Genomic DNA, 20,483 nt, shown 5'->3' on the forward strand with positions numbered 1-20,483 from the left:
TTATATATGGTTATATATCTATGTATAATATAGAGTGAGAGCTGTTATATATAATATACAGTTATAGTTGAAGTTAGGGTCATCATCACTAGGATGAAGCTTAGTCTTTGGTTAGCGTGATGGTTAGTTTAAGGTTAGTGTTAGATATAGCATTAAAATTAGCTTCAGGACTATGTTCAAGTTCACACTGAATGCTAGTTTGTTTTAGGGTTAGGCCTAAGCAGAAGGATAGGATTAGTGTTGGGGAGAGATTTAAAATTAGTTTAAGATTAGGGTTATATTTAGTTCTATGGTAAATTTTAGAGTTAGAGCCAGAGTTAGGAATATGGTTAGAGCTCGTGTGATAGTTAAAGTTAGGACTATGGATAGGTTTTAGGCCAGGGTTAGGGTTAGGGTTAAGGCAGGGTTAGGTTTAAGTTTTGGTATTAGTGTTAGGGTTAGAGTTGGGGCTCATATTAGGATTAAGGTTAATACTTGAGTTATTAAGGCTAAAGTTAGGGATGGAATTAGAGTTTAGATCGGGTTAAAGCACCATGTTGGGATACAATTAGGATTTTGGCTAACTATAGAGTTAAGGTATGGTTATGGTTAAGATGAGGGCCAAATTTAGGGTTAATGCTTTGTCTAGGGATAGACCTAGTATTAGGCTTCAGAATTGGTTTAGATCTAGGATTAGGTTTAGGGTTAGGGTTAGGACTAAGGCTAGGGCTGGGGCCAGGGTAAGGATTAGGGCTTGAACTAATGTTATTAATTTGGTTTATTTTTATAGAATGAAAAGCAGTAAAGACATAGTAATATGAATAGCAATCATATTTTTAAAAATTCCTCCTAATAAATCTCATGTTGATTCTGAAACCGAGGTGAAAGACTGGAATTTAGGTGGATCTACAGAACTGGACACAGAGACAGACCATATCATCCCAAACTGGCTACTGCCTAAAAATTGGTGTTCAATTCCAAGTTTTAAAGGACATTTTAAAACTAACCAATGGCAGAGACATCTAGATTAACATATCCCAACTATAATTAAACTAAGGAGAGAATTACTTGGTTACTTCCCAAGAATCTTTAGTAAACTGATTTTAGTTGATCTTTCTTAATATTTGCTCTTCATTATGGTAGTTCAGTTATTTCCTTATGAACTAGAAAACATTTGTTGAACCAGATAAACTAGAAAAGATAATATAAGGGCAGTTCAAAAGGTTTGCAGAAAAAGGACTTAAAAGTTGTTTATTTTGTGAATTTTTTAATCTATGCAGTTTTCTCAAAATAAACATTTCCATGAACTTTTTGAAGCATCCTCATACATCTTAAGATACTCTTCCAGAATGATACATCAACTCCACTGACTCATGTTACATAACCACATGAGTGGAGATGCAATTTGTAGGTTGTATCATCTTGATGTTTCTGTATGCCTCATATCACACAAAGAAGATCCCTGTCTGTCTCTGACAAGATAATATTAATCTTATTCTCCAAGTGGGCACCCAAACTATCACAAAGGTCAGAAAGAAAGCCTCATTCAGTGTTACTGTGTTCACAGAGGATGGCATTTATTCCTTAGGAAGTAGCATCCAGACCATCATAATGGGACATCCCACCCGTGAAGTACAGGTCTGCTTCCACATCCTGCAGGATGCTGCTCCCAGAACCAGCACACAGGGCCACAGCTTTGACTCATGATGCTAAGGTCCTTCCTACCCCAAGAGCTAATATGAGTTAGTTTGAGGTGTCTTTTGATTCGCTCAATCATGGTTGCCAGGGCAACAGATTCATCCAGGGTGCATGATCGACCTATTCCAGTATGTAGAGCAAAGGCTTCTGCAGTGACACAATTTCAGTTCTCTGGTAAAGTTATCTGTTTTGAGAGAGCTGAGCCACCACCTGTATCAAAGACTTCTCAGTACAATTCAGGCTGATCCTTGTTTTTCTTCTCATCAATCCTAGCAGAAAAAGAAGTGACAGGAGCACCTTCAACTTCTCTCACTGCAGACACAACTTTGTCCATATCTTGGGTATGCTTAATGTTGAATTGTACTCAGTGGTTCCCTCTATAGGATAGCCATGAGCTTTGGAAGGATATATATGCCTGGATGTGCAGGCTCCAAGCCCTTTGGAAAACCAGTTTTTCAATCCCTGGGGTGCAGCATCATAGGCTGTGTGAAGAGAGTAGATGCCAACTCTGTTCTCCAAAGCCCAGAACACTGGGCGCTCCTTTCAGGACATCCAGGTAATATGCTTTATGTGTAGGAAGATAGGTGGAAGGCAGGAAAAGATGAGATCTCCTTCTTATGCAGAGCCTCCTCCATCACCTGCTCAGTCAAGTCATTGGTCAGGAAGAGTGTATTTATAGTTTGTGGTGGGCTTGGTTCCACCAGCAATCCAACATTGTCCCAACTCTCAGCAGAAGACAGGGATGCAAAGTCATTCAAGGAGGAAATGAGAGTCTTCAGACCCATGAAGGAACAGGAAGAATTGCAGTTCAGAGATTACATAAACCAGACTGTCATGGGGACCAGGAGTAAGCAAGATGACAACATACAGCAATTTTTGGACAAAACTCAATTTGAGTCCAGGTACATCTCCATAGCCTTTAATCTGTCTTTTTACATTGGCTTTTGTTTTCTAAACATCATTTTTCAAGTTGTTGTATATTTGGATTGCAGAACAGTTTGTAAGATGAATTTTTAACGTGCATTGCTAAAAATGTTCTGAGTGAAGCTAATTGTCAACTTTATTAAGGAGGATTGCTTTCTGTCCACCTAGTGTAAAAATGAAATCGAGTAATGAAAAAAATGAGTTTACAAATTTAAAGGCAAAGAAACAGAAAGATCTGAAATTAGACCTGATAGAAAATGAGGAGTCCAACAAAAATCCCATTATGTTGATTTAAGACATGGCTGGCCTGTACTAATACCATATACAAATAAAAAAGAAGAATGAATGCTGCAGGATTCATTTGAGATTCATCAAATGTGAGGTATTATTTGAACAGCTACAAAGAAGCATTCAAGATGGAGAAGGAACTATAGTCTAAAGGTCATGGAAGACGTTCATACTGGAAAGAGAAGTGTCTGATTACAAATGGCAAAATCAGTCAGGCAGAATCAGAGATTGGGATGAATGGGAGATTAGAGGGAATACCTAGATGGGTAATGTTAAGGAGAATGCAGATGGCTTCAGGAGAAAAATACAAGAAACCATCAGTAGAGTTATGATAGAAACAGAGAGGAATTACCAGGGGAAAATCATATATAGTACTTTCAAATATGACAAAGAAAAACATTTAAATGGGCATTATGCATTTAGTGCAGTGCTTATGATGCTTTTTTTTTTTTTTGACAGGCAGAGTTAGACAGTGAGAGAGAGAGAGACAGAGAGAAAGGTCTTCCTCCCATTGGTTCACCCCCAAATGGCCACTATGGCTGTCGCACTGTGCCAATCTGAAGCCAGGAGCTAGGTGCTTCCTCCTGGTCTCCCAAATGGGTACAGGGGTCCAAGCACTTGAGCCATCATCCACTGCCTTCCCAGGCCACAGCAGAGAGCTGGACTGAAAGAGGAGCAACCGGGACAGAACTGGCACCCCAACCAGCACTAGAACCTAGAGTGCTGGTGCCGCAGGCTGAGGATTAGCCTAGTGAGCCACAGCACCAGCCTATGATGCCTATTAAGATACCCTAGTTCTACTTTAGAGTGCCTGGATGTGACTTCCAGAATCAATTAACTAGGCTTCTATCACACCTCTGAGAGACTGGGACAACATTTCTGGCTCTTGTATTCAGTCTTGGCCCAGGTCTGGCTGCTGTGGGTGTTGAGGAATGAATTAATGCAAAAAAGTGTTCTCTCTACCTATATGTCTCATTCTTCCTAGCTCCCTTTCTCTTGAAGATAAAACTAGTTTTTAGACATGACAAAAGTTTCAATTAATGCAATGATTAGAGAATAGCCTTTGGCTCTGACTATAATTTATGTTACTGGTAAGGGTTTCAGGGCTTCAATTAAGCCTAATTTGAGTAGGTTAAAATTCAAATGTATAATAGAATGATTTGCCTGAAAATATAACATTAAAAAGTGTCTGTGCAACCTACATTAATAGACTGAGAGAAATGAAAGGAGAATTATTTAAGGCCACACAATAGATTCTGTCCTCCACACATTCTTGGTCTTATCTATATATAAGTACAGGCTCCAAAAAGCTCTCAAAGATCATACCATTTTAGCAATTCCAAAATAACCTAAATAACCAGTTTATGCTTTTTTTTAAAATTTGATGTAGAGTTAGACAGTGAGAGAGAGGTCTTCCTTCTGTTTGTTGGTTAAGCCCCCAAACGGCAGCTACAGACAGCACTGTGCTGATCTGAAGCCAGGAGCCAGCTGATTCCTCCTGGTCTCCCATGCAGGTGCAGGGGCCCAAGCATTTGGGCCACCCTCCACTGCCTTCCCGGGCCACAGCACAAAGCTGGACTGGAAGAGGAGAAACCAGGACTAGAACCCAGATGGGTTCTAGTGCCCATATGAGATACTGGCACCACAGGTGGAGGATTAACCGACTAAGCCATGGCACTGACCCCTGTTTATGTTTTAACACTAGGTAATGCTTGGCTCTGCAGCATATTGAGTGTTTATTTCCAGCCTTGAACTAAAACACTATGCACAACATCATCTTTATGACTCATAAAGGTTCTGTTTCAGAATACATCTCATAGGTATTTAGCAAATTTCCTCTTAATTTTTAATTTGAAATGTAACAAATATGTCTTTTTGCTATAGCATCAGAAAGACAAGAGACTGTCTAAAGCCATACAACCCTGAACCTCCCACCCCCAATCTCATCTGATCTTGGAAACTAAGATGGGTCAGGCCTGATTAGTACATGGATGGGAGAAAGACAAGATACTAATTTGCTCTCAGCTTACATGGTTCTATTGTCTTATAACCATGCCAACTTTATCTTGTTCATGTGCATTCTCTAATGATGAATGTTGTGTTTGCCTTTCCATTTTAATTAACAAATTTTCATAAAAGTCCTAAAGCACAATGTAAAATGAGCTGAGGAATAATGAAGTAAGCAAGTTACTGAGATATATTAATTTCTCTGGTCTTAGAAACATCTAGACATGTGGAAGTCAATATATCTATGCCTGAAAGAGAAAATGAAAGAAGGTGGTAGTGAGAGAACTGGTCAGGATTGTACCTACATTCTACTGTGCAAAACAAGATTATGATAGAAATGTATACAGAAAAACAGATATATAAGCTAGAAGAACAAAAACAATAAACCTCCCTCTGCAAAAATAGTGTTTCACCATGATTACAGGCTGGAAAGACATTCTTGAAAGGACACTCACAATTTATTAATTGGTATGATTAAACACAACTTAGTTTCATGAAGACATTCATTTGCTACTGATTTTTTAAAAAATTTAAGTTAGTAAAGATAATATAAGTTTAAGAATTATTACTCAAATTAATTACAGAATTCCAAAGAAAGATCACGTGTCACTAACAACTGAACAATGGAAAAATAAATCAATGATATTAACTATGTTCCTCTTAATACAGGGACACCCTTGGGATGCCATGTTAGCATGTTTCAATAGAGTATCTCCAGATTTTATATACCTAAAATTGCATAAAAAGCATGCATGTTGGAGGATTCCAAGATGGTGGAATAGGGAAATGCATATACTAGTGGTAACTAGTTTCAAAAAATGTTGGAAGTACATTATTGGGGAAGAGTTAGAGAAAACTGTGGTGGAAATTCTACAGGAGAGAAACGCCATGGATCTGTGTGGAAGATGCAGACATGCAGCATGAACACAGACACAACATGATGCCAGCAGCCAAGAGGAGGAGAAAGCACCAGCTTTGGAGAGTGAGGTGAGATCAGACTGCAGCAACCCATACCACTGGTGATGTAGACAGAGGGAGACTTTGATGTGAGCCTGGCCTGGAGCTCTGAGGGGGAAAGTGTACCCACTGACCCAGTAAAAAAACAAGGGGGCATGTTTTTCTCACTACATTCACTAAGCAATGGTGCCCAATAACCAGTTGAGAGAAGGTGGGCACCATTTTGGACAGAAACAGAAGATGCAGAAGCTCTTGTGCACCTGCCCAGCACCTGGCTGAGACTAGATGCCATCTACTACCAGTACCAGTGGCAGCAGCTTGAATGCATGCAACTTGCTACTGATGGGGAGAAGGAAGCATTTGGTTGGTGGCTATTGTGCATGTGTGAGATCCAGAGATTCTAACAGAAGGAAAACTCCATGTTTCCCACTGACTTTGAGTCTGGCTGGGCAAATTCACTAGAGTCTGTGCACCCACATATTACTGAGGTCCCCCCAATCTCTCAACATGTCATAGGCTCCAGTGCTCAAACTGTCGAGGCTCTGGGAATGTCTGCCTCTCTGTGAATGAGACAGTCTAGCAAGGTGGAGCAAATCCTCTGCAACCCTTGACAGTGGGAGCCCTGTGTGCTGAGACTGTGGAAACTCTGTGACTGCATAAGAAGGCACAGGATATAGCTGGTTCTCTGGGCAACCAATGTTTGCTGCTCTACAGGCACTTATCAAAAGAGAGAATTTTAAAAACCACAGGTGAGTGAAAAATGCTCACCAACTCTAGTCACCAGAGAAATGCAAATCACAATCACAATGAGGTTTGACCTCACCCCTGTCAGAGTGGCTCTCAAACAGAAATCAACAATCAACAAATGCTGGCCAGAATGTGGGGAAAAGGCATCTTAATCCACTATTGGTGGGAAAATAAACTAGCACAGCTATTGTGGAAGACGTATGGAGACACTTCAGAAACTTGAACGTAGATATACCATATGACTCAGCAATCTTAATCCTGGGAATTAATCTAAGTGAAATGAAATAGGCACATGAGGGGCCAGCACTGTGTGCAGTAGGTTAATGCCCTGGCCTGAAACGCTGGCATCCCATATGAGCAGCAGTTCTAGTCTTGCCTGCTCCTCATCCGATCCAGCTCTCTGCTATAGCATGGGATAGCAGTGGAAGATGGCCCAAGTTCTTGGGCCCCTGCACCACATGGGAGACCTGAAGGAAGCTCCTGGCTTCTGGCTTCAGATCAGTACAGCTCTGGCCATTTCAGTCATCTGGGGAATGAACCAGCGGGTAGAAGACCTCTCTCTCTGTCTCTACCTCTGTCTGTAACTCTGTATTTCAAATAAATTAAATCTTAAAAAAAGAAATAGGCATATGAAAGAGCTATCTGTATCCTCATGTTCATTGCAGCTCAATTAGCAATAGCCAAGATATGGATTCAACCTAGATGTCCATCAACTGATGACTGGATAAAAAAATGTGATACATAAATATATATGTGTACATATATATGTATATATAATATACAACTACTGAGCTATAAAATATAATGAAATCCTTTGTTTTGCAACACAATGAATACAATCGAAAACCATTAAATTTAGTGAAATAAGCCAATCCCAAAAAGACAAATTCCTATGTTCTCCTTGATCTGTGGTAACTAATAGAGCAGCAAAAAATGGAATGTATAGGAGTGAAATTGATATTTTGAGAGTTTATGATTGTTTACAGCTCTTGTCTCTACTGCTGAACAACAGTGCTGTACTCTTTACTTAGTATACGGTGAATCTTAAGAGTAAAAAGTCCACTGAAAGTAGATCAGTGTAGAAAGTAAGAGAAGTAGGGCTGACACTGTGGTGTAGTGGGGAGAACTGTGCCCAGTTTCAGTCCCAGAGGCTCCACTTCCAATCCAGCTCCCTGCTAATGTGCCTGGAAAAGATCAGATCACTCAGGGGCTTGGGCCCCTGCAACCATGTGGGAAACTGGGAAGAAGCTCCTGGCTCCTGGCTTTGGACCAGCCCATCTCCAGCCATCACAGCCATGTGGGGAGTAAAGCAGTGGATGGAAGATCTCTCTCTGTCTCTTCCTTCCTTTGTCTTTGTAACTTTGCCTTTCAAATAAAAAATGAATAGATCTTTAAGGAAAAATAAGACAGGGAATTAGAGAGAAAGGATGAGAGGGGATGTGTGGGTGGGAGAGAGGATAAGGTGGGAAGTATCACTATGTTCCTAAATCTGTATATATGAAATACGTGAAATCTGTTTACCTTAAATTAAAAAAATTAAAAACTGACATTTAATTTCAATAGCTGTGAAATAGAATAACTACAATAAAAATTCTACTTATAGGCCAAATAAATTGGAATAGTAATAAAAATGCAATATAACTTTAAAAATGGTCTGACTTTAACATGTATCATCCCAGATGATGTATGAAAACCTAATAATACCTGGAACTGGTGCTGTGGCACTGTGGGCTGAGCCTCTGCCTGTGGTGCTAGCATCCCATATGTTACCAGTTCATGTCCTGGCTGATCCTCTTCCAATCTAGCTCTCTGCCACCTGAGAAAGCAGTGGAGAATGACCCAAGTGCTTTGACCCCTACCTTGATATAGGAGACCTGGAGGAAGCTCCTAGCTCCTAGGTTCAGACTGGCCAAGCTCCAGCCATTGTCGCCATTTGAGGAGTGAACCATCAGATGGAAGACCTTTCTCTCTGTCTTTCCCTCTCTCTGTCTGTAGCTCTACCTCTCAAATAAAGAAAATCTTTAAAAAAATCCCCAAGACAATAGTTTCAACCCTCAGGAATAGATTGACACCAATTTTGAAAGGACCTTGAGGTGATAAGTTTTATCTCTTACACTCTCTCTCACCATGTAATGACTTCTGCCAAGTTAAGTTACAGGAATATGGCCCTCTCCTGATGGGGCCTCTTGATCATGGACTTCTCATATGACTGTAAGATACACTTTTTCTTTATAAATTACACATTGTACACTGGTTTTGTAACAACACAAAATAGACTAAGACTGAAAATAGATCAATACATATTTTCTCCTCTTTAGGAAAGAGAGAAGGAAAATGGAGAGGCAGCATGTGGCTTAGCAGGTTAAACTGCTGCCTGGAGTGCTGGCATCCTATTTGGGCACTGATTCTAGTCCTGGCTTGCTTTACTTCTGATAACTCCTTATTAACATGCCTGGAAAAGCAACAAAAGATGCCCTAAGTGCTTGAGAGTGTGTACTCATGTGGAGAATTGGATGAAGATCCTGACTTCTGGCTTCAGCTTGACCCAGCCCTGGACATAGCAGCCATTGGTGAGTGAACCAAAGGATGGAATATTCTCTCTCTCCCTCTCTCTCTCTCTCTCTCTCTCTTTCCCCCTCTCTCTCTATTCCCCCCCTTGTCTCTTCCCCTCTCTTCTCCATAATACTGCCTATTAAATAAATAAATATTTGAAACAAAACAGAACACTAGCTTCTGGAGGATATCATGTTAATTTAAAAAAGAGAAGGAAAATGCACAGAACTTTAGAAAGCCATGAGACTATTGAGTTTTTATTTTTAAAAATTTTTTAAAGATTTATTTATTTATATGAAAGAGTTACACAGAGAAAGATGGAGTGGCAGAGAGAGAGGGGTCTTCTACAGGCTAGTTCACTCCCCATCTGGCTGCAACAGCTGGAGCTGCACTGATTTGAAGCCAGGAGCCAGGAGCTTCTTCCAGGTTTCCCAAGCAGGTGCAGGAGCTCAAGGTCTTGGGCCATCTTCTATTGCTTTCCTAGGCCATAGAGAGAGCTGAATTGGAAGTGGAGCACCTGGGACTTGAACTGGTGTCCATATGGATGCCAGCACTGCCAGCAACAGGCTTACCGGTTGTGCCACAGTACCGGCCCCATTTTTTTTTTTTCAATTTAGTTCATGTCTGTTCTCTAATGAGAATAGGGAAGGATTTTTTTAATATTTATTTTTTTATTTGAAAGGCAGATTTACAGAGAAGCAGAAGGAGAGGGAGGGAGGGAGGGGGGAGAGAGAGAGAGAGAGAGAAAGAGAGAGAGAGAGAGAGAAGTCTTCATCCACTTGTTCACTGCCCAAATGGCTATGAACAGCCAGAGCTGAGAAAATCTGAAACCAGGATCCAGAGCTTCTCCTGGGCCTCCCACGTGATTGCAGGGTCTCAAGGACTAGGGCCATCTTCCACTGCTTTCCAAGGCCATAGCAGAAAGCTGAGTGGGAAGTGAAGCAGGCAGGACTTGAACCAGCATCTATATGGGATTCCAGCACTGCAGGCAGTGGCTTTACCCACTATGCCACAGTGCCAGGCTCATATTATTTAGCAACCAACATAAGAAGCATATTTCAAAAAGTTTGCAGAAAGTTGAATTAAAAATAAGAGAAAACTGAAAATAAGCTGAAGAATAATTAAGTAATCACCTTACTGGAGAAAAATTAATTTTCTTTGATCTTGGAAATATATAGATGTCCTTATGATCATAACTGGAAGAGAAGATGAATGGAGAGAGTGGTGGTTGGGTTCACCCTTCGATTCCAATGTGCAAAGTAAAATTATTATTGAAATGAATTGGAAGTGGAGTAGCCAGGACTTGAACTGGTTCCCATATGGGATGCTGGCACTGCAGGCAGTGGGTTTACCCACTATGCCACAGTGCCAGCCCCTATGTATAAATCTTATGACATCAGTAGAGACATTATGTCATATTATCCATTCCACATGAACAGGGAATGGTGATGTGAATATGTGAAAATATTCAATCTGTGCATGATGATATGAAGTATTCATGGACAAAAAATTGTGTAACTTTTAGATATAGACAGATACACATATTAAGTGATTTTGTAAAGATGAGTTTAATTAGACCAATATAAATACACTAGTCATATGCTCTGTCAGATGCAGCCACAGGATCTGCAAATGTTTGGAGTTACCAAGTTTACATCCTTAACCAGAAGACATGGTGAATGAGAATTTAGAGTCTTTTTCAATGTATGATTAAATGAATAACTACAGTGAACTGGAAAATATGAATAAGAGGTTGGTGTTATTGGAAGTGGGTCCAATAGAGGGGGGATCTCCTTGCAGTACTACAAATGAGTCATATAGAACAATAGTGTGAATAAGCTAGAAGGTGATATTCCAGATAAAATTTGCATCTGGGTGCCGCTGTAGCTCAATAGGCTAATCCTCCACCTGCGGCGCTAGCATACCAGGTTCTAGTCCCGGTTGCTCCTCTTCCTGTCCAGCTCTCTGCTGTGGCCTGGGAGTACAATGGAGGATGGCCCAAGTGCTTGGGCCCTGCACCCACATGGGAGACCAGGAGAAGCACCTAGCTCCTGGCTTCGGATCAGTGTGGTGTGCCAGCCGTAGCACGCCAACTGCAGTGGCCATTAGGGGGTGAACCAATGGAAAAGGAAGACCTTTCTCTCTGTCTCTCTCTCTCATTGTCTACTCTGCCTGTAAAAAAAAAAAATTGCATCTGATACGTACCCCTAAAGATGTACATGTTTATGATTATGAGCTTTGAAAAGAAGTACACATGAATGCAAATTCTTGCCATGTTATATTTTGTAAGGCAATTTTGTTATATTACTAAAACTTTGACCTACATTTCTCCTCACATGGAATTAAGAATTCAATCCAGCCGGCGCCGCAGCTCACTAGGCTAATCCTCTGCCTTGCAGCAACAGCACACCGGGTTCTAGTCCCGGTCGGGGCACTGGATTCTGTCCCGGTTGCCCCTCTTCCAGGCCAGCTCTCTGCTGTGGCCAGGGAGTGCAGTGGAGGATGGCCCAAGTCCTTGGGCCCTGCACCCCATGGGAGACCAGGAGAAGCACCTGGCTCCTGCCATCAGATCAGCGTGCTGCGCCAGCTGCAATGCGCTGGCTGCAGCGGCCATTGGAGGGTGCACCAACGGCAAAGGAAGACCTTTCTCTCTGTCTCTCTCTCTCACTGTCAACTCTGCCTGTCAAAAAACAAAAAACAAAAAACAAAAAACAAACAAAAAAGAATTCAATCCATAAGTAGAGGTGAAAGATTAAATAAGAAAAAATATACAAGACCCCATGGATATGCTTTTAATTAAACAGCATTTGAAAAACTTGTTCTCTTGCCATAGGTCATGGGACTCCAAACCCTATTAAGTTGACATTTACCAATGCCATCTTACTAGTCAAAGTGATCAGTTTAAGCTCATAATGGATCATAAAGATAGGATTAAGTGTCAAAGGGATCACATAAATAAGATCAGTGCCTGCTAATATTAATTGATAGAATTAAAAAGCAGAGAACAATCCAACATGGGAAGTAGGATACACAGCAGACTCCTAGAATCACAAATGCCCTAAACAGCACTCTGGCCTCAGAATCAGCCCTTAAGGCATTCAGATCTGGCTAAAAAGCCCATGAGAGTTTCTCAGGCATGGAAAGCCAAGACACTGTGGCAAAAAATGACGTAAATGAAAAATCTCTGTGAGTGAGATCCCGGTGAAAAGAACAGGCCATCAAAGAAGGAGGTACCATTCTCTGAAGGGAAGAGAGAACTTCCACTTTGATTATGGCCTTGTCTAAATAAGGTCAGAGTTTGTGAACTCAAGAGACTTCCACAGCCTTGGCAGCTCATAACAAGAGCCTCAGGTGATTACTGACATCATAAATAAGAATGTCAATTGTTAAATCAACAACAGGAGTCATTGTGCACTTGCTCCCCATGTAGGACCTCTGTCCTTAATGTGTTGTACTATGAGAATTAACTGTAAAAGTAATCTTCAAACAGTACTTTATACTCTCCCTGACTCCCTCTCTCTCTTTCTCCCTCTCTCTCTTCTGAAAAGTCTGACTTTCAGATAAGTAAATCAATAATTAAAAAAAAAAAAACTAAGAAAGCAGAACAGATTCAAGAAAAAAATAAATATTTTAATAAGGACTCCAGAACAGACTATAAATGTGGTACTACTGCAGTTTTGTCACTATGATGTACTAAAAGAAAAATAATGTGTATTATCATGTACTAATTTGAATGATTGATTATTGGTAATTAGAATTTAGTTTCAAATGAAAACATTTCAAGTGACAATATTCATCAGTCTAGTAGAAAAAGGTTGAAACAGGCCAGCGCCACAGCTCACTAAGCTAATCCTCCACCTGTGGCACCAGCACCCCAGGTTCTAGTTCTGGTTGGGGCGCTGGTTCTGTCCCAGTTGCTCCTCTTCCAGTCCAGCTTTCTGCTGTGGCCCAGGAAGGCAGTGGATGATGGCCCAAGTGCTTGGGCCCTGCACCCACATGGGAGACCAGGAGGAAGCACCTGGCTCCTGGTTTGGATCCGTGCAATACCGGCCATAGCAGCCATTTGGGGGTGAACCAATGGAAGTAAGAACTTTCTCTCTGTCTCTCTCTAACTCTGCCTGTCAAAAAAAAAAAAAAAAAAAAAAGGTTGAAACAAAGCACTCTCAGTCTCACAAAGTCATGTGAATAGAAGGCATATCTGATTTATTCTAATAGGCCTTCCTAAAATTTACTAATTTTTTTCTGACAATAGTGAATTTGGCTCATCATAGAAAATTCTTTGAAGGCTCTTGTTAAAATTGTCCCTCTTTGAAAAAGTAAACTTTAGTGCATGAATCTGTGGGGAGCAACTCGGACTAGACTAAGTTACTGGAATTAAGACTTGTTCTATGTATCTGCTCTCCCACAATATTGCGCTGAGAGAGGAGTAAACAGCTTCTACACAGCTGCCTTTCACCAACTTGACAAGCTGCAGGAGCTGCTCCTGATTGGAGGAGAGCAGCGTACTCGGCTTGTGGGTAGCAGAGTTGGGATTGGTGGAAGAGGACTATAAAGGAGGAGAGAGACAACATGCACCAGGAACATCTATCTGAAGGAACACCTGTGCAGCCCCCAAGAGAGCCGGCCAGCGGTGTGCCACTCCCCCACAGAAGTGGGGAAAGTGGCAGGGGGAACCGCCCTTCCACAGAGGTGGAAGGGACGGTAGCCAACCTGGGAAGAACCAGCAGCAAACCCGGGGAGGGCTGAGCAGACAAAAGAACAGCTCAGGGTCCTGTGTCGTTCCTCCATGAAGAGGGGGAGTGAGAATCTACAAGAGGTAAATTTTTGTTTTATAGAGCATTGGAAAACCAATTATGCTTCGTCTCTAATTTCTGATTTACTTTATAGAACAGAACTTATATAGAAAAAATTTCACTTTATTTTTTAAAATATTTACTTATTTGACAGAAAGGAGAGAGACAGAGAGGTCTTCCCTTTGCTGGTTCACTTCCCAGTGGCCACAATGGTCAGAGCTGGGCCAATCCAAAGCCAGGAGCCAGGAGATTTTTCTGGGTCTCACATGGGTGCAGGGGTCCAAGCACTTGGGCCACCATCCACTGCTTTTCCAGGTCATTACACAGAGCTGGATTGGAAATGGAGCAGCCAAGACATGAACTGGCACCTATATGGAATAACAGAGCCATAGGCAGAGGCTTAATGACTGTGGCACGCACCAGCCCCCACTTTATCTAAATTTATGGTAAACCATGAGTTGCACAACACAATTTTTTTCTTCCTGCCATCCTGCCCGCCTGCCCGCCTGCCCGCCTGCCCGCCTGCCTACCTGCCTACCTGCCTTCCTTCCTTCCTGCCTGTGGGGAAATTAGGCACAGGAGGCAATTCAAAGATGGTGGCTGAAGGGAAATTAGGCACACATGGCAATTCAAAGATGGCGCCCAAAGGAAGTAAGGTGGGCGGTGCCCAAAGTCATTTACCACCAAAGCTGATTGGCCGCGCAGCATCAGGGGAGGTGACAACTGATGATGTGTACAGACATATTACTGGTCCTGTAAAAAGTTGCCCTGTAAAATGACCTTTTAAGTAATTGGCCCTTATGCCCTGCCCCAGTAATCATGTGGTCTTGTGCTTTAAAAGGCTTTGCCATGTGCCAATAAATGGAGTTCTTGCTTGCTTGACTCACCACTGCGTCTGACTGTCTCCAGGATCGGGAGGCTGGGGAACGGGCGAGCGGCGCACTTACCTTTCTTTGGACCCAGTCCATCCTCCTTTGGGTGGACTAAGACCCAACACCTGCCTTCCTTCCTGCCTGCCTGCCTGCCTGCCTTCCTACCTGCCTGCCTACCTACCTTCCTGCCTTCCTGCCTGCCTTCCTTCCTTCCTGCCTACCTGCCTTCCTGCCTGCCTGCCTGCCTTCCTGCCTGCCTGCCTACCTGCCTTCCTTCCTTCCTTCCTGCCTGCCACCCTGCCTTCCTTCCTTCCTGCCTTCCTTCCTTCCTGCCTGCCTTCCTTCCTTCCTGCCTGCCTTCCTACCTGCCTGCCTGCCTGCCTGTCTTTTTCTCCCTTTTTCTTTCTTCTTTCATTCTTCCTTCCTTCCTTTCTCTTTTTTCTCTTTTTCTTCTTTCTTTTTTCTTCCAATTTATTTCTTTTTGTTTTCTTCATTCTTTTTCTTTCTTTTATTCTTTTTCTTTCTGTTAATTTTTCTGTGTCATGATTCTTGCACATTGCATCCAAGGACATGGACCAGGGAGAGAGGCTTATGATTACTCTGTGCAAGAACTCTCCTCTTGAGGGTCAAAGCATCTGACAAGGAAGCTCTCCTAGATTAAGTCCTCAAGCGCCTCTCTCAATAACAAGCGAGAGAAGGTGTGCTAACTGGAGAGAATCTTTGGTTTAATTGACTCTGGGAGGCCTGAGTGTTGCTGGGGTCCTCATTGGGATATAATAATGGGTCATGAATCATGTGAATGTGACTATTCACCACTAGAGGGCTCTGTAGGGTCAATTACATTTTCACAATCATTGACACCTGATTCCCCACTGTTGTCTCCAGCTGCTCTGCTGGGGAAGAAAATCTGCTTCACTTGCAGGATACTTAAGTCCAGCACTGGCGGAAGCATAATTGAAAGAGCCCACAGCTGAGATAAAGGCAAAAAGACACTTGCTTCCATGTGAGAATGACTAAGAATACTGTCTTGATTGGGTAAAAGTCATCATGAAGAGGATCAGGGACCTCTGCATCTCCAAGTGTATTTCTACCTCCCAGCTGTGAACCCAGACTAGGGCATCCATTGATTAAACAATGATTCCATACGTCTATGTGGTGCTTCTCTGCTTAACACTGCCTGCTGAAATCTTGTTCCCATATACTTTTACCCAGCATGATTTGTCTTAATTTTTTCACTTCTCCCTGACAATATTCAACAATTTGCACACTGTGCTCTACATTTAACAGACAACACTTAATTTTTGTGTGTACTATAAACCTGATAAATTGCTCTAATGATTTTTATTCATCATTGTAAAAATTCCTGTATCATGTTTTTTAATAAGTTTGGCATAATACTGAACGGTGTTTGACACTGAAGACACTGTGTTTTTGCTTGCTAGTATTACCTAGATTGGGAATAGTGATATCCTCTGATTATACTTTCAAATTGAACTAAAGAGAGCCTAAATTCTAAAGCAGGAATAAAATTGCTGATAGTGTGTGGGGAGCAACCCGGACTGGACTGAGTTACTGGAATTAAGACTTATTCTATGCATCTGCTCTCCCACAATATGGCGCTGGGAGAGGAGAAAACAGCTTCTACACAGCTGCCTCTTGCCAACTTGAGTGATGACCTCCAGGAGCTGATCCTGCTCCTGATTGGAGGAGAGCAGCGTACTCGGCGTGTGGGCAGCTGAGTTAGGATTGGCGGAGGAGGACTATAAAGGAGGAGAGAGAGAACATGCACCAGGAACATCTAAGGGGAACATCTGAAGGAACACCTGTGCAGCCCCCGAGAGAGCTGGCCGGCGGTGTGCCGCTCCCCCGCGGAAGTGGGGAATGTGGCAGGGGGAACTGCCCTTCCACGGAGGTGGAAGGGACGGTAGCCAACCCAGGAAGAACCAGCAGCAAACCCGGGAAGGGCAGAGCAGACGAAAGAACAGCTCAGGGTCCTGTGTCGTTCCTCCACGAAGATGGGGAGCGACAATAGTGGAGGTGAAGCTGATGAGAAGGAAGACAAGATTGGGCACTCTGATGGTGTGAGTGAGCTGTTTATGGGTGATTTGTTCCTTATATAAAACCTGCTGCTGTGGGTTTGCCAATTTTAATGTACCACTCAGTAACCTTCTTTCACATATCTTTAAGAATTCTGTCTCAAATCTCTCCCTTAATTTCACTTTCACAGTTATGGAAAACAAGGTTTTGAACAAGCTGATGGTTATGGATTTAAATTATTTGCAGAAATTCTGTCTTGCTATTGCATGGATCACTGATGCTGAAAGTTCCCTCTTATCTCTCCCAGCAAGAATCCTTAATGGCCCACACTGCTGCTGGTGCTGTAGAAACTTACAGTGCTGAAGGGGTAGTCCAAAATGGGGGCTGTCATGATGAAATTCTCTGAGTGCACTATTTTAATATCAGGCAGTGGGTTAACACCCTGGCCTGAAGTGCCAGCATCACTTATGTGCACCACTTCAAGACCTGGCTGCTCCATTTGTGATTCAGCTCTCTGCTATGGCCTGGGAAAGCAGTAGAAGATGGCGCAAGTCCTTGGACCCCTGCACCCACAAGTGAGACACAGAAGAAGCTCCTGGCTCTTGGCTTCCGACTGGCACAGCTCCAGCCATTACAGCCAATTGGGGAGTGAACCATCAGATGGAAGACCTCTCTCTCTCTGCCTCTCCTCTCTCTGTGTTAGTTTGACTTTTGAATAAATGAATCTTTTTTTAAAAAGTTATTTGGCATATAACCTTTACTATAAAAATCACATCTGAGCAAGGTTTTGGCTCTGGATGCAACAGATGGTCACTGGCTAGGCGGTAATTACAGTGCACTGACCTTGTCCAGATGGCAGCAGAACCCACCAGCACAGCCCCTTTTCTGTGCTGACACCACTCCACGTGCCCACTGCCCTCCTGCATGCTGCTCTTCAGCTCTAGCCTTTTAGTTTGCAACCAACCAACCACAGTTGGCTCTAATCACACACACACTTCATGCTGCAAATATCACATGTTTGAGAAAGGACTTACTGTTACAGACTCACTGGTGTGTGGGGACAGGGATGACTGAGCACACCCTGGCACCTGCTCCTAAGAAGTGACACAAAGGGCCCCAGATCTCAGAGCTTGCCCTTTGAGTGTTTACAGCATCTCTTGGTTTGGTTTGAAGAGGTCAATTATTTCTGGGTTTTCGGTCCAGCGATCTGACAGCTACCAAGAAATTAATTCTCTCATTCCTTAATCAGGCATTTGAAACTTATTAGCAATATGTGTATTTCTACATCTTTGAATAATGACTACTTCTCTGAAGGAAACAGTGAGAGACACCAGGCAGGTTTTCTCTGGCAGGGTAAATCACACTTAGTCATATATTATTTGAATTAGTAGATCATTTTCCATTTTGACTTAAAGATCCTCCCAGTTTCTGCTTACTACATTGTACTTCAGAACTCTTTCACATTGAATATGACTAATATGCATTTCCATATTTTGAAAGAGAGTATAAAAACATCTCACAGCTTTTAATAAAACTTTCTATTTCCCTTTTGCAGCAAAGAGACAAAATCAGTTCAACACACCGGTATGAGAGGGGGAACAAAAACTCAACAAATTAAAATAATATTCAAACCACAGCATTAAGTATATCTACATCCAGCTCAACATCAACATTTATAATATATCAGTAATTTTATCAGATTTTCTCTGTAGGGAACCTTTATTAATATGTTCTGATTATTTACAACTGTACAAGCAAAGCACACTCCCAAAGTGCACATTTTTAATACAGTATCAACTATTTGCATTTACAGGATTTTTAAACAATCAGAAAAAAGATCAACTGTTTAAGATCCTCAAGGTATATTACAAAAACTACTGCTAGTTCTTGTACTGTGGTATGCTTACTCGGTAAAACTAGCAACAAAATATCCACACAGTAACTGAGTAATTCTGATCCACTCATGCCAACCCGGGGTGTCTCCATGAACTCTAAGCTGTCTTATACAAAAGTTAAGGCAAAGTCATTTTCAAGTTTAAATGCAATTCAAGCCTTTAAATATTGGATGGAAATAATTTTTTTTAAAAACCTCAATCATGTTAAATAACATTTCATGGAATAAACTGTATGGTTACATGTAGCAGGAAATATTTTAATGTCTGTTGCTTAGAATAATTAAAGAAAAATGTTGGGGGCCAGTGCTGTGCTCACTTGGTTAATCCTCCACCTGCAGCAATGGCACCCCATATGGGCACCAGGTTCTAGTCCCGGTTGCTCCCCTTCCAGTCCTGCTCTTTGCTGTGGCCCAGGAAGGCAGTGAAGGATGGCCCAGGTGCTTGGGCCCCTGCACCTGCATGGGAGACCAGGAGGAAGCACCTGGCTCCTGGCTTCAGATCAGCATAGCTCTGGTCATGGTGGCCATTTGGTGGGTGAACCAATGGGAGGAAGACCTTTCTCTCTGTCTCTTTCTCTCACTGCATACCTCTATCTGTCAAATAAATGAAAGAGAATACTTTTAGGCATTTTAAAACAAAATAATTTATATTGTTCTTCAGAAGTACAACACTTCTAGAAGTGAATCAATGAAGCCCTCATCTTGGAGGTAAAAAGAGCAACAATTTTTGTCCTCCACCAGCCAAAGAGGGGAATAAAACCACAAACACCATTCTCTCACCATTACATAACTTTTAAATCCATGTGCTGATGCAGAGGTTCAGGAAGACATCCCAGTGGAGTTAAGATGAGGACTCTTCTGAGAGAGTGCCTGAGGGCGGGGGAATGTGGACAGAAATGTGCATGGAACAGGTGCACTAGGCCAAGAGCCAAAGCAGCCAGCTCACAGGGATCAAAACCATTTCATGATACAACATACTGGCAACATGTCAGTGGCCAAAAAGTATATTTTCATTTAGGTTCTATTCACATGTTTTGAATTGATTTTAGTTAATAGCCACTTGCAATTGAGGGGAGAAGCTGGGTACTTGCTGGCTGGATGTCAAAGCTCAAAGCTTTCAGGTTTCTCTAGGGTGCGCTCTGCAGGTTCTTTCTGCCCGCTGGATCCAAAAAGGCCTATATGTACATTTATATGTATTTTTAAATGCTGGACTCACTTGTTAACAGTTTAGATGAAAGCACAGCTCCCATGCCAGTGTGTCAGCGACCTGACACTGCCAACCCCCTTCCAGCTTGAGGCCGAGGTCGCCATCTGCTGGAGCATCTGAGATATGCACTTGTAGATCAATATTATTTTAAAAAATAAAGCAGCATAGTTCCCTTAATTTAGAAAAATTTACTATATATAGCTTGCATTCAGAACCACACAGAGACTTAATAAAAAACATAAATCTTTTGGGATAAATGCATTTTCTATCCTGAAAAAAATCAGACTTACACATCACCTCCAGTTAAGCACCAACCAAAAATAAGGTTTATATTAATTAAATCCTGAAAAACAGTTTTTTTTAGAGGGGGAGAATCTGACTCACAGAAGAAAAAATAACTTGCAGGCATTCCATGGGGCTCACAGACACTGCAAGTGCCTAACCAGTGGCTCATTCTCATACTGAGTGGGAAGTGTTTCACTTGTGGCTAATACAGCTCTATGCAACCACTCCCAGACATAGGATTT

At 42.1% G+C, this 20,483-nt stretch overlaps 1 long non-coding RNA gene and 1 pseudogene across 6 annotated transcripts; one reads left to right on the plus strand and one right to left on the minus strand.

Annotated features, from left to right (window-relative positions):
- Positions 1 to 1,312: 1,312 nt before the first annotated feature.
- On the minus strand, positions 1,313 to 15,046 carry LOC149120266 (NIF3-like protein 1; annotated as a pseudogene). The gene is made up of 3 exons (XR_016225753.1): positions 14,485 to 15,046; positions 1,798 to 2,765; positions 1,313 to 1,688 (listed from the first exon to the last, which is right to left on the minus strand). The product of XR_016225753.1 is annotated as an NIF3-like protein 1 (transcript).
- LOC149120267 (uncharacterized) lies at positions 13,697 to 17,595 on the plus strand. Of its 5 annotated transcripts, none has more exons than XR_016225756.1 (3): positions 13,697 to 13,969; positions 15,704 to 16,899; positions 17,163 to 17,595. It is a non-coding gene; the product is annotated as an uncharacterized LOC149120267 (long non-coding RNA). The 5 variants fall into 5 exon arrangements; XR_016225754.1 differs by having other exon boundaries at positions 17,282 to 17,595; XR_016225757.1 differs by having other exon boundaries at positions 17,286 to 17,595.
- Positions 17,596 to 20,483: the final 2,888 nt, after the last annotated feature.

Source organism: Oryctolagus cuniculus, chromosome 19 (assembly GCF_051225735.1).
Source record: "Oryctolagus cuniculus isolate XC-2025 breed Fujian yellow rabbit chromosome 19, ASM5122573v1, whole genome shotgun sequence".
Classification (NCBI taxonomy): domain Eukaryota; kingdom Metazoa; phylum Chordata; class Mammalia; order Lagomorpha; family Leporidae; genus Oryctolagus; species Oryctolagus cuniculus.